The 15,742-nt window shown below is 41.6% G+C and overlaps 1 pseudogene across 1 annotated transcript in view; it reads left to right on the top strand.

The window, feature by feature from the left end:
- Window positions 1-15,742, top strand: part of LOC147663586 (mitochondrial amidoxime-reducing component 1-like) — a 322,187-nt pseudogene that overhangs the window by 90,937 nt on the left and 215,508 nt on the right. The window contains exon 2 of the transcript XR_015305283.1: window positions 13,997-14,170. The product of XR_015305283.1 is annotated as a mitochondrial amidoxime-reducing component 1-like (transcript). The remainder of the gene's footprint in view (window positions 1-13,996; window positions 14,171-15,742) is intronic.

Raw genomic sequence — 15,742 nt, 5'->3', positions numbered from 1 at the left:
CCCAGGAAGGTGCAAATTTTTCTTTTATTTAGATTTTAGCCCAGCACCAGTCCGCCATGATGCGTTTCGGCTAGAGATAGCCTTGATCACATATAAATATATATATATATATATATCACAGGAGGTCGATTGTTTGTGCCAGGATCGACGCGAAGCCTTAAGATCATACAAGCCCCGTGCACCAAAAAACAGCGGGCAAACAACAAACGCTGGCAGCGTCGAAAATGCCGTGCCCGGAAGCTCAAACGACAACAATCCGGGCAAAACGGGACGTTGGAAACACAACCAACGGAAAACGCGGAAGCAGAAACCAAATCAGTAGTCAATCTCTCGAATATAAAACTCACTTCAGCTGAGACTCCGGTACTTAACTTGGGACTCTCATATTGCCCTCCATGCAATATGAACTATGCCGACACCCGCATGGATATTTACAGGTTCACAAGGAAACTCAAACTTAAAAAATTCTTCGAATTACATCCGAAAAAGAATATTGAACCTGATATTTCATCCAGTCCCACTTTTTCCAGCAGCCAAAGCCAGGCCAATTTCAACACAATTTGGGATCTACAAAATCAGTCCTCCTTGGGGAATCTGAGGGATGTTCCTCTAGAATCAAGTGAACAGCGAGTTACCCCTTTCAAGCCAAAATCCACCTTTCAACCAATCATGGTGCATGACAATCTGGACACATTTCAGGAAAGTGTGGTCCGTGACATTAAACATCTTTATACTGCCATCAACAAGAAAAAGTTTCACATCTCTAAACAAAACCATTGTTACAAACAACTAATTGTGAAACTCAAGAGGAACAACAATGTCATCGTCAAGCAGGCCGATAAGGGCGGCAATGTGGTCCTGTGGCCTAGGGATATGTATTTACAACAGGCGGATTCACAACTGAATGATACATCTTGTTACCGCAGAAGTAACATACAGATTGTTAAAAATACATGGACTGCACAACACCTAAAACTACAAGCGTGGAGAAGTGCGGGGTTACTCACACATGAGGAATTCAAATACCTCAAAAAAGATCATCCTGTCATTCCCTCATGGTATTTACTCCCCAAAATTCACAAAGATACCCTTATACCACCCGGCCGTCCGATCATATCGGCCATAGACAGCTCTTTGGAACACGTGTCTAAATACATCGACTTTTTTTTGCAAAGCCATGTTAAAAATCTTCCTTCCTATATTAAGGATTCTTTTGATTTTCTTGCAAAGATTGAACATTTCATCTGGGAGGACAACATGGTACTCATGACTTTGGATGTTTCATCCCTTTATACCTCAATCAGACATGAGGATGGACTCAGGGCTTTGGACCATTACCTGAATAAAGACTTACCTCTCCCCACGGCACATAACAAAATGCTGGTTGACATGACCAGAATGTGCCTAGAACAGAATTTCTTCATTTTCAATGGCGCTATCTACCATCAGGTCAGAGGTGTGGCGATGGGGGCCTGTTTCTCACCTAGCTACGCGTGTCTTCACGTTGGGCTATGGGAGGAACAGGTCCTAGTCGGTCAGCACCATGATTTCTTTTCTTACAACATTGTTTTATATTTGCGTTATATTGATGATGTTTTCTTGATTTGGAGGGGTAGTGAGGAAGAGGCCAGGAAGTTTGTCGATTTGATTAATTTAAATACTGTTAATCTTAATTTCACGGCGAACTTTAGCACTGAGTCGATCTGCTTCTTAGATGTTGAGGTATTTGTGGAGGGTACTGGTCTCAGCACCAGATTGTACAGGAAGCCGAGTGCAGGCAACACTATCTTGCACTCCAATAGCCAACACCCAGCACGCTTAATTCGGAGCATTCCCTTTGGGGAAATGCTCCGAATAAGGAGAATCTGCAGCACAGATGCCGAATGCGCGGCCGCGCAGGAGGCATGCAGATTACGCTTCCTGGCAAGGGGCTATTCCACAGAAACTTTGGCCAAGGCCATCAAACGTTCCAACTCAGTGAGCAGGCAGGAGGCATTAATACCCAGAATGAGTAATGCTCAACTGAATAATGATGTGACTAAGGATGCTCAAACTTGTTCCTCCAGAGCTATTTTAACATTCAACCGACAACATGGGGCTCTTCGCAAGATTATCAATAGAAACGGGAATTTAGTTCACAGTGACCCGGTGATTGGTCACATGGTGGACACTAAACCGATTCTTACTTTTAGAAGATCCCCCTCAATGTCCAAAGCTCTGGTTAGCAATACTTTGGAACCACAGATTTCTACTACCTGGTCTGCATTGAGGAAGGGTTTCAAGGCTTGTCCCCAATGTAAGGCCTGTCGTTTTGGTAGTAATAGGACTCATTTCAAAAGTCCTTTCTCTGAGCATCCTACCGCCATTTCTAAGTGGCTCACATGCAAAACAGAATACGTCGTCTATGTGTTGGATTGCCCATGTGGGCTACAATATGTGGGAAGCACTAAGCTTCCCGCCCACAAGCGGATACTCCAACACATACGGGCAATCTCTGGACATGATCAGAATTATCCGGTTGCCAGGCATTTCCAGGACAAACATCTGGGTGTCCCTGATTTACTTCTATTCTTTTTAATTGACTGTGTTGAGGCCTCGAGGAGAGGAGGTGACCGCGAGGCCAAACTCCGTCTCCTTGAGACTCGATATATTCTAGAATTAAATACCAAGAATCCTAATGGCCTCAACGACGTGGAAGATCTTTACACCTGCCTCTAGAATTAACTCATATGCTTGCCTATGCCTGTCCGGATATATCAATAATGAATTAATTGTTCCCTGCAAAATTGTTTCCTTTTGTACATATGATGAATTTTTCTCTTTTTTATCTTCAGTATATAACCGTTTCTGATTTTAACTTTGGAATCATTGATGATTAATATTTTGCACTTTGCCAAACTTTGCACTTCACATTATGCACTTTATATGCCTATGACAGTTATTGTGACTTGCCCACTTGGGCTCTATTTTTACATATGCTTATTGTGTCATCCATTTGCTGCTATCAGACTTTCATTATTTGCACTATTTGTAAATATTATACCGTTTTATACATATCGGAATACTTGGGTTTTTAACACTTCAGAATGTACATAGATGAATTTATTTATCATGTGCACATATATGTTAGTGTTTTTTACTGATCGAGTTTTGCAATTTTTACGTGTTTTAATCTGGTACTTATGAATTTATGTATGTAATTGGTTGAAATTGTGTAAATTGCTTAATCTCGAATCAAGGTAGCCCACTTGGGCTTTACCAAACATTCCGTTGTATATGTATGCAGCAATCATGTTATGAAGTATTTCTTTCATTTTCATGACACAACTTAATGCACTGTCACTTTAAAAGTCAAGCTCGATTCACGCTGTTTGTCATGTGATCAAGCCTCCCTGGAGGCGAAACGCGTCATCTTCCACAAAATAAACACCAGCACCTCTTGGGTCGGCTCTTTGTTGCAAAGTATTCGGACATCTGTTGTTCTGTGTGACAAGATTCGCCATATATATATATATATATATATATATATATATATATATATATATATATATATATATATATATATATATATATATATATATATATATATATATATATTCACTGAAAAAAACATAGGTTTCAGGCCTGATAACGAGCTAGCAAAACCTGACCGGATCACAATGCTCCCCCTACTCTCCCAGACTCTTTGTGACTCCCTCAACAACTACTTTGTTGAGAAGATTGACCTTATCAAAGCGAGTATCCCGAGCCCTGACCCAGGACTCGACATAGGCAGCCCCCCAATCAATCCTCTTTCAATGTTGAATTTCCCCCCAATCACCACTGATACACTTCCCCCGCTCCTCTGTAGAGTCCGCTCTGGCTTGCCTTCCGACAGCTGCCCAGCCCATGTTGCTCAGAAAGTTTTTCTTGACCTCCCTGAGGCCCCCCTCGCCTGCTTAACAACTCCCTCAGCCAGGGTATGGTTCCCAGCTCTTTTAAATCCGCCATTGTCACACCCATACTGAAAAAATCAGGGGTGGACCCGGCCACCCTCAGTAACTTCCGGCCGATATCCCTGCTTCCTTTCTGGGCAAGCTGCTGGAGGCTTATGTCGCCAGCTGCCTGGGCTCCTTCATCGAAAACTCTGGGTACCTTGATCAGCACCAGGCTGGATTCAGACCTCAGCACTCTACTGAGTCGGTCATGGTAGCAGTTCACGATGAACTCAGGAAGGGAGCGGATCAGAACATCTCCCAGGCCCTGGTGCTCCTTGATTTGTCGGCGGCATTCAATACCGTTGATTATTCCATCCTCATTCAGCGGATCGAGAATGCCGGCATCAGGGGCACCCCACTCAGGTGGCTTACCTCATTCCTCCAAGATCGCAAGCAAGCAGCTCGTCTTGGCTCTTTCATGTCCAAGGCGAAGGACTTTACTTGTGGAGTCCCCCAGGGCTCTTCCCTTTCCCCCCTGCTATTCAATATCTACATCCTCCAGCTGATTGCCAAACTTAGGGAGAAACCAGTGGTCATTTTCAATTATGCAGATGACATGCAACTCATCTTCAACATTGACTCCTCCCCATCCTCAATAGAAAACTTTCAGAGCACAATGTTGTTCATCAGCAGCTGGATGAATGCAAACCAGTTGAAACTCAACCCAGACAAGACTGAGCTGGTGCTCACTGGTCCCCCAAATAATCCATGGAATCCCAGCTTCTGGCCGCTCACGCTGGGCGGAGCCCCATGTCTGGCGAGCTCGGTCAAGAGTCTTGGAGTTACCATCAGTAATGATCTGTCCATGAAACACCAAATTAAATCTGTGATGTCGGCTTGCTTTTTCCACCTGCGCCGCATCAGGAAGATCAGCAGATTTCTTATCCATGATGCCCTGGTCCACATCGTACTGGGCTTAGTAGTGTCCCGCATTGATTATGCAAATTCCCTTTACATCGGGATCCCCCTCTACCAATCCCACCAACTCCAACTCGCCCAAAACCAGGCCACCAGACTGATCTTTCGTCAACCTAAGTCCTGCTCTGTGAAACCACTACTGAAAAGCCTGCATTGGCTCCCAGTAGTCCAGCGCAGTCTCTTTAAAGTTGGCTGCACCACGTACCTAGCCCTCGCTAATCAAGGTCCCTCCTTCATAGGTGCTCTGCTCCATCGATATGCCCACTCTCGAACGCTTCAGTCGGCTGGACTCAATCTTCTCTCCACCTGCACGTTCAAGCGCAAAAGGCTTGGGGGCCTCAGATTTGCATCACAAGCCCCTCGCCTGTGGAACTCCTTTCTGCCCGACCTACGTCATATTACCTCCTATCCGGTGTTTAGGAGAGCCCTGAAGACGTGGCTGTTTGCACAGGCCTTTGATTAAAATCCTCATGCTCTGCTGTTAGTCTCAGTTAGTCCCAATGTGCCAAGAAGCTGCTGGTGTACGTGCGCTGTACAAATGTCTTTTTCATTCATTCATTCATTCATATAGTTAGGAATTAGCATTTAAAAAACCTTAGAAATTCACTGAAAAAACTTTAGATTTTAGGGGTGTTATAGTTAGCTGGATATTTCACTCATACAAAACCATTGAAATTCCTTCGATATAGTTAGTTGTACTAACTATATCTCACGCGCCTGCAATCCACTGCTGATGATGTCACATATTACATCATTCATGACATGGTCAGTGACATCACTGATGACATCTCAAATGACATCACTGATGACATCATCCAGTGAATGTGGTTTGCTTTGTTATTTAAATATGTATTATATATATAGCAATATGCATTGAAGAATGAGTGGATATATAAATATAAATATCTGGATGGAGGATTTAGTAGCAGTTTGATTGACTGTTTATTTGGCTAATTTAAAGTGTCTCTAAATATATTGGATAGTGACTAAACTGTGTGAACATCTGTATCACTTTGTCAGTTGTTGTAAAAACTACTTCTCCAGCTGGTTACTGCTATTTGAAAGTCTATATTAGTTATTGATTAGTTAACTAAGTACATGTATGGGAGAGTGAATGTGTGAATTGTTGATTTAGTAGGTATATGACGTTAAGACTACATGTTATAACAGATGTTTGGGTGAGTGAATATCTTTATGGGTGTGGTGATGAGCAAATATCTCTCTTAATGGTACATGTCCAACAAAGTAGAAAAATAAAAGGCAATGTATGTGTCAGTTGTTGTTTATAAATAAGTATACGTAAGACTCACTGATTGTATGTGTGACTGTATAGATAACTGTATACTTGTAATAGTGATTTTATAACACACTAAGTATAATTTACTATCTATATGAATAGATAAACTGGTGTTTGTATAAGTGTATAGCTAGGTAAATGTAAGTATAATCCATTGTTTGCATAAGTGAATAAGATGACTTTATAAGTGAATAGGATGTGTGCTGGTGTGTAATGTTGATATAGGTGTATAAGTATATTTGATAGTGTTCTATTGATCACTGACTGCATGTATGAGTGAATCTGTAGGTAAGTGATTAGATGTGTGTATAGATCTAGGAATCACTGAGTGTTTTTTTAGAAACTTGTATCGGTTTGTCAATGGATTTAAATATGGTACTCTGTATTTTACAGTTAGTGATGAAAGGTTATACTAGTGAATGATGAGGTGTATCGTCACGTGGATGATGTCATCAGTGATGTCATTTGAGATGTCATCAGTGATGTCACTGACCATGTCATGAATGATGTAATATGTGACATCATCAGCAGTGGATTGCGGGCGCGCGAGATATAGTTACTATATCGGAGGAATTTCAACAGTTTTGTACGAGTGAAATGTCCAGCTAACTATAACACCCCTAAAATCTAAAGTTTTTTCAGTGAATTTCTAAGGTTTTTTTAAATGCTAATTCCTAACTATATCAGGCCTGAAACCTATGTTTTTTTCAGTGAATTTCAATGTTTTTTTAAATGCTAATTCCTAACTATATCAGGCCTGAAACCTATGGTCTTTTTAGTGAATTTGCAAGGTTTTGCAATTTTAATTAAGTTGAGATGATAATGGAAATGATTACATTTTAATTATGCTTAAGACCGATAATGGAAATTTTTGTTAAAGTTTTAATTAACTGAACAATAAATAATCCAACATTGATAGATATATATGTGTTTTTGAAGTTAATTTTCGAAAAAACCACTGGAGCAATTTTCACCAAATATAGCAAAGGCACCTCTGCGTACCAGTCCCTACAATTTTGCAAAGTTTGGTGTAATTCCGTTCAGAGGTTCGGGCTGTAGACTTGTCAATTCGTCCTATGGAAATTTGCATGGGGAAAACACGTTTTAGGACCCCCCTTTTTTCTCGGCCTCCACTTCACGAATCCCCCCGAAACTTTCAGGGAAGGAGCGGGGCGGAGCTGGCCTAAATTTTGGAGAATGACACGCAAATTCCTCAACCGGCGCCAAAGTTATTCCCAAAAGAATGTTGCGGATTTCCTATGTAGCTAGGTCCTAACTATATATACCTACTGGCTATCGCCAGTAGGTAATATATATATATATATATATATATATATATATATATATATATATATATATATATATATATATATATATATATATATATATATATGTATAAATATATTCATCAAAAGAACGCTGTACCAGCTTCACAGATCGCTTGTTCACACAACTGAGTTGGAATAAAGTTCATCCATTTAAAAAGCACAGGTCGCGTAGAGTTTCATCATGATAGAAAGAGGACTAGCCATTCTAATACTTTTGTGCACCATCTTCAAGAAGGTTTCTCAGTATCGCCATCTAACATCATTGTGTTTTAACATACACCAACAATGTTTCAAAACATACATATTAGTCATGGCAGTTATCATTGTACATGTTCATATAAATATTCGATCTAATATCGTAACGTCAGTTTTGTGACAATTATTGCTTGTCAGGTAGCTCAATGCATGCCGGTATTTGTAGTGCGGGAATGCACAAGGAAGGCATAACATTGGCATAGTCTGAATTTACTCTAAGCATTAATTCTATTGATTACACTGGTACTGTGCTTGTAATACTTCCCAGGACCCCCGGTGCTCTTTATAATAAACTGGCATACATGCAATGCTGTATTCATCACATATACTGTTGTTGGTTCTGGACCTCTACTGTCTATGGAATGCTGAGAGATATACTCCGTCCTGGCATAGGTAGAAATGCCCTGGAATTACAATTGTTCTATGCGATCGCGTGATTTACATGGTAGAAGTAAAGCCGTAGTTTTTAATTAGAAGGTCTATTCTTAATGTTGGCTGGTTAGTGCCTATAAAGACCAATACCTCATCTGTCTTCCAGACTTGTAGATTGGGACTATGGTTGGCAAAATATTTAGAGCCTGATTAGATAAAATTCCTTCTTAGCATGCATGCTTGTAGTTAATACCATTGGGTCCAACTGACTAATTACTTATTGTTTCCAAAGCAGGACGACAATTTCCAAGATTTCCTAGTTATAATAGTGTATAAGTGCACATAAAAAACTTATCGTGATGTAAATCAAAAGAAATGAAATTTTCCCATGGTTTAAAAAGAAAGAAGAGTAGAGGACTAAATCATGGAGAAAGGATTAGGGTGCTGATGCCGCAGTCCCATGACAGAGCCGCTCCCTTCCTTCCGATGAAAGAAAGAAACAAGAAGAAGAAATTAGATTTCTATACAATTATAAATACATTACATTTCAATCATCCGGATCAGCATAACCAGGTTTATTATCTCCATAAACCCTGATCTGAAAGATTTGACCCTGATTTGTGTTTTTGTTGACCTGAGTGCTCGCTGGTACGCCGTTCTTTTGATGAATATATTTATATGTATATATAAAATATATATATATATATAAAAATATATATACATAAAATAAAGAAGAAAGAGTTGCCCCTAGGTGGGATGCACTTACAGGTAGGAAATTATGCCAAAGCAAGGGCACGAGCCGAGAACAAAGTCCTTTTCGTTTTTCCTGCCAAACGCGTATCGGGCCAACGCCCTCTTCAGTGGCAGACCATGTGATATGACGGCATGCGGCAAACACCAGTAAATCCCCACAATAATTGTGCTCAGGTGTACCACCTGAAGCAATGCTTTCTGGGACTGGTGGTTTAGTAAAACCCAAGTGGGTCGCCGCCGCCACTCACATTCAAAAAAAAGTTTTTAAAAGGATTGCCGATGTTCCCGCATGCACCCCGCAAATAAAGGGCACCTCCTGTTCCACAATTAGCTGCCCAAATAAGGTAGCTTTGGACCCTAATTTTTTCGCGGTAGTGCAATCCCGCGACCGGGCTGGCCGCTATCAAAAAGAAAAAAAAAAGAGTTGCCCCTAGGTGGGATACCAATTTTACGCCTTCCTCGTGCATTCCCGCACTACAAATAACGGCATGCATTGAGCTACCGAACAAGCAATAATTGTCACAAAACTGACGTTACGATATTAGATCGAATATTTATAAGAACATGTACAATGATAACTGCCATGACTAATATGTATGTTTTGAAACATTGTTGGTGTACGTTAAAACATAATGATGTTAGATGGCGATACTGAAAAACCTTCTTTAAGATGGGGTACAAAAGTATTAGAATGGCTTGTCCTCTTTCTATCATGATGAAACACTACGCGACCTGTGTTGTTTAAATGGATGAACTTTATTCCAACTCAGTTGTGTGAACAAGCGCTCTGTGAAGCGTGAAACATGTCACAACGGGTTTATGGAGATAATAAACCTGGTTATCCTGATCTGAAGGGTTTGACCCTGATTTGTGTTTTTGTTGAACTGAGTGCTCACTGGTACGTGGTTCTTTTGCCGAATACTGATTACCGGCTGCTCCGGCGAGGGATCTCCCATTGGAGCGTTTTTGAAATGGATATATATATATATATATATATATATATATATATATATATATATATATATATATCCAAATTTCAAAAAGTGCTTGTAAGCAATGCGCACTCGGAAGCTGGTTGCTGAAGAATTTTCTTTATTCTCAGATAACTCTACGCGTTTCGACACTAACTTGTGTCTTGGTCACACTGTAATGCTCCGACACTACCGGCAAGTTAAATAAACATAAACAAAAGCATGGCCGCTATAGTTACAGGTCAAATGATTCTGTGCAAACATTGATCCGCCATTACAGAATGGTAAAAAACATCATGAAATTAAATGTAAACCAATCCATACTGTTTGTAACTACAGAAACATTTTTCAAATACATGAATATATCGAATTATGAGATATACCGGCATCATCCTATATTTGTAAGCTTCTTCGGTTTAAAAAGTAAGTTTTATCTGTAAATTGTCTGCCATGTTGGTAAAACCGTATACTGCATGGGTGTCAACCATTCTTATACAGATTTCCCTCGGTATAGTACCCGAAAGCACAAACACGTGTTGTATCTCCATTAAGCCATGAGAGATTGCCCAAATGACAACAGGAGTATTGGGGGCGTACTCTATTTAGAGAATACATCTATTCATAAATCCAGTATTTCTCATGTCCGAGAAAATACATGACTGGTCTTTCATAAATAATCTTATTGGTATAGTACCTACTTCCCCCTTCCCCCGGGGCCTACGGTATTTGTTTTTTTCAGGGGAAAAGGAAGGGAATATCCACCTCACTGTTTTGTGCACTTCACCGTTCCCTACCCTTTTCTTCATTTGGATCGAAGATACCACCATATTAGAGTAAGATAAGATATTTCACTTTTTTTGTATTAGTCTTCGTACTCACTCCGGCATGTGCTTGTTTCACATAAACTTTCAATTTTGGCCAACAAATGCAGCGGGAGACCATCCTCTACATATGTTCAAGGACATTCGCTGTTAAATGTATTGCACTTTTTTAAGTAATTACCCCTTTGCCAGCATTGGTGGTTCAACCCTAGGCCCCGGGGGAACTCATATAAAATTGCACTAAGAAAATAGATTGTATGTACAGCAATATTACAGAATTCAATATTATATACATCAATATTTTCTCCAAAATTAAAAAAGGATATTCTGACTTTTGATATTGTGTTCCATGATATTCTTGAGATTACAATATTTTTACCACAATATTATTTACCAACAATATTCTTGAGTTTGTTTTCTTTATAGTCACTGATACAACTTGGATCAGTAACTAAACTAAAAAAAGCATCAATGTCATTTTTGTAGGTGAATGCATCTGTAGTGCATGCGCTTGCAAAATGAAGCATCAATTTTTTTTAATCTTTAGCTATGCATCTGTGCTGAGTTTTTCTTATGATCCCACTGACTGAACTGTGATATGATGGATTAGTAAGTAGCCATGTTGCCTAGTATTGATTCCTCCTCATGATTCTTTACCCTCTTGTCTCTTTGTCTCACTTGCAGATCATTTTAATCCCTGCTTACTCCCATTTAGCACTTTCTCTGTTTTGTGTCTTTCTCCTTTCTCCCTTTTGCATTTTTGCCTTTCTCTTTCTTGCTTTGGATCCAAGACTAATGATTAAAAATAATTCCATGTCCCTGGGGAGGGAAAGGAAAATGGCTGGAAGATATATAGCACAATCCAGTGGAGTATCATGGGGAGGTAATGGGGAGGTCTCATACAACTGAGTTTAGTAGAAATAGAAAGAGAACTATCATCTTCTTACTCTTCTAGTTTAAATTACCTGTATGGGAGATGGACTCCAATAAGGGAGCATTAAGGTCTGGGACGAGGAAGACTATGATTCAGAGCAATGAAGATTACCATGTATTCACTAACCTGTGTCCAGTGTGATCCCTTTACCCCCTACTAATTTCATGTATATTTGTTCATGTATGTTACTTTTACAGGCCTGTCAGCTTAGGTGCTATGATGAAGTATTGTTCTGATATTGGGCTATCTCTGTTCTTGCCACTTTTTTTAAATCAGCTAGTTACGTATTGATTGTAGGTACATCTTTTGTCTTTTAGCAGATGGGTATCCCTCTTTTGGTCAGTGTAAATGACAGAACAATAAAGCTGTACCATTATTGATTTTTTTCAAAATGTTTACTTTGGTCTGTGTATTTGTACGTACCCAACACATCTAACCTTGTATTTGATATATCAATGGTAACACATACTTTATTGTTCCAGTATTATGTAACAAGGCACACTACCATACCATATTGTAAAAGTCTTCTGCTTCTTGCTGGCACCATGTGCAATGATCCTTCACTCCAGGGGAACATTTTTGCTACCTTTGCAGTGGACAGATACGTCTAATGTAAATAATAGAATTTAGTAAATATAATTGTTGATTTCTGGGCACTTTTGAAGTTTTCCAGAGTTTTTGCCAATTCCTCATCCAAGGGTTACCTGCCAATTTCGACTCTCCATTTATTTTTTAGTATGGTGATATCTGTGTAGGATATGGGCATTATAGTGATTCATAGCAGTGTTATTGCACATCTATCTATCTAGTACATGCAATAGTAGCATTTTCAGTGTATCTGATTTGAGTAGCTCATTTGTGTCATCACCCCTAGGCTAGTCTTACTGCTCTCATGTATGCTTTACATGATGTGAAACAACCTGCCACATCCTTTGTGTTTCTATGGGTGTCTCGAACATCTGTAGTACTTCATTATTAGATAGGTCCCCTACAATTACAAGGCCTTTTTCAGACCCTGTGTACCTTGTAAGTGTCCGTGTTATTTTATGGTACCTTGGAAGGCACCACTCTGGAATCTCAGGTGAGCACAATTCTGTTTTGCCCTGTTTCATTAGGAATCGCAGCCAGTAGTAATTAGCCAAGTGTTATCACCTGGGATGAGACATCATCTCTATTGTGTTTCCCAAGATTATCTTGTGTATCCTAATGCCTGCAACACTAGCTGTTCTTGTGTCCCCTCCAGATCCTTATTATCTCCCATTCATCTAATTGGACTTTACAGTTGGACCACCAGATAGTATGCCTCAAAACTGGGAGATCCCTGGGGGATGCATCACTTTATTCTTGCACTGCTCATCTTACTAGGTGCTACCTTTTTTGCTCTGTTTAAATACTCTACCCGAATGTGTCTTTATCAGCTGATTCCCTCTTGTACTTCTCCCCCTTCCATGTTCCTCTCACCCTCCCTCATCTTTGTTGCTGCTTGCCTTACTCCCCACCCACCCCTCATCCGTATTGCTGCTTGCCTCACCCTCCCTCTATCACAACAAAAGTGCTACGACAGGGCCACTGCTGGCCATGCCATAGCTTGTATGTTTCCACACACTCTCTGCTGTCAGTGTTACCACCTACCCCGCCATCTGTGTAGCCTCCTTGAGCTAGCAATAAAAAAACACTAAGATCCAGCAGTGCTGGCCGTGCTAGGTATCTCTTTTTTATTTAACTTCAGCCATTCTACTGTACAACATGGATAAAGATTGACAAAGCCAATATCTCTCATCTCATAGACTAGACCTATGGCTTTGCCAATGCTTGTTATTTCGTTGTTCTATGGGGCACCATACTTATGCATTGGCTACAATGAGCTACATGGGTGGAGGGACAGGACACGAGCAATCAGGCTGTCTCCCAAGCTGTGGGCAAAATCTTTCCTTTTAAATAGTCTGTCTAGAGGTATGTAGCTTATTTCAATAATACCTCTGGTAAAAGGGTAGATATGGGATCATGTACACTAATGATCATAGTCCGCAGAATGCTGACAGGTACCCTCTTTTATCCCCATGTGCGTCAATATTTAACTCCTTGACAGATCCTGTCTCACACAAGGCCATGGTGAGTTCAAAAGCATGGTGCATACCATTGTAAATAAGGGATGCACCAGCTTCCGAGCCGGCCATGTGCAAGACCATGCCCCTTCATGCAAATCTTGTGCACTTCCCATCTGTGCATGTACTTTGAGCAAACGCCCTTCTTGATTAGGCCATGTGCATTTTTCACCTGAAAATGGAAAAATATGTTTTTGATCTGGTCCTCTGTTTTGAAACCCTCAAACTATCAAAAACCTATCTCTGTTCTTCTTGTTAATTTCAGACATTGGCTTGTAACTAAGGAAAATGGCGGCGTGGTCACTGCTGAACAGAAGCCAAAGCTTGTTCTGATTTCTGTTTCCTGCGATGGGGCCTTTCTTACCTTGAAAGCACCAGAAATGGAAGAACTGCGCATTCCTTTGAAGCTGCCAAGGACAAACCCGGTGCTGAATTGCAGGTAACGCAGGATACAGTCTGAACTGATGTGCATACTGGTGATAAAGGCGAAGGACACCGCAACACGTTTTTTGAAGTTATGCAAATCCTTTGCATTGGATGCCAAATGTTTTATAACAAATATTTTTTGTCCTAACAAACATGAACAAATATAACTCTTTATTGTGCCTTTATTATACTTTCTCTTAAATCCAATGAGCGTGGCTTACAATAGCTCAAAGAGTGACACACTCTTGGCAGAGATCTATGTGCAATAGGTAGGCCATAGATATCACCAAGGTCTACATTTATTGGCTCAATACTTATGGTAAGTACGTTAAGCTGGAGAACAACAAGGACCGCAACACCGCCGCCCTGCTGGACAACCTCGCAAACCTTGGACTCAAGCAACTGGTTAACACCCCCACTCACTATGCAGGCCACACGCTTGATCCCGTCTTCTGATCCAGCAAGCACATCACCTTCAGCCACTCTACCGGACTTCACTGGACCGACCACAGATGCGTCCACTTCAGCTTCCGAAGAACAACGACCCACCACCACCCGCAACAGGTTCCTCACAGAAGCTGGAACAAGATCACCGCCGAGCAGCTCACCACCTCCCTCAGCCCGAACCCGCCCGCAAGCACAACGGACCCCAACAAAGCAGCCCGCAACTTCACACACTGGCTGACAACTGCGCAGACGACCTCGCGCCACTGAAGAACCCTCCCAGCAGACCCAGAAGCAATAAAGCCACCTGGTTCACCGACGAACTCAAGGACTCCAAGAAGAACTGCCGCACCCTTGAGAAAGCCTGGCTCCTCAACCAGACCACAGACAACATGACCACCCTCAAACAAGCCACCCGCAAGCACCACCAGCTCATCCGCACTACCAAGAAGAAAACACTGAAGGAACGACTAGACAACAACGCCCACAATAGCAAGGAACTCTTCAACATCGTCAAGGAGTTCTCCAACCCCAGCACAGGCAACAACGACATCACTCCTTCTCAAGAACTCTGCAACTCTCTCGCCTCATTCTTCCACCGCAAGATCATCCACACCAGCTTCGGCGCACCATCCACGCACCCTACCGTCGAACCAACACCCCCCACCGCCACCCTCCGCACCTGGACCATGATGACCACCGAAGACACAGCCCGCACGATGAACACCATCCACTCCGGATCTCCGACCGACCCCTGCCCCCACCACGTCTTCAACAAGGCCGACTCCATCATCGCACCCCAACTGCGGGACATCATCAACATCTCCTTCGACACCGCCACCTTCCCGGAGAGCTGGAGGCACGCCGAGCTCAGCGCCCTACTGAAGAAACCAACAGCGGACCCCACCAACCTCAAGAACTTTCGCCCCATCTTGCTCTGCCCTTTTCCTGCCAAAGTCATCGAGAAGACCGTCAACAGACAGCTTGCCGCCTTCCTCGAGTCAAACGGATCCCTTGACCTCTCGCAGTCCGGTTTCCGAGCCAACCACAGCACCGAGACCGCCCTCATCGCTGCCACCGACGACATCAAAACCCTGCTCGACAACGGGGAAACAGCTGCCCTCATCCTCCTGGATCTCTC

Source organism: Lissotriton vulgaris, unplaced genomic scaffold (assembly GCF_964263255.1).
Source record: "Lissotriton vulgaris unplaced genomic scaffold, aLisVul1.2 SCAFFOLD_1174, whole genome shotgun sequence".
Classification (NCBI taxonomy): Eukaryota; Metazoa; Chordata; class Amphibia; order Caudata; family Salamandridae; genus Lissotriton; species Lissotriton vulgaris.
This window is presented reverse-complemented; position numbering and strand designations above follow the sequence as displayed.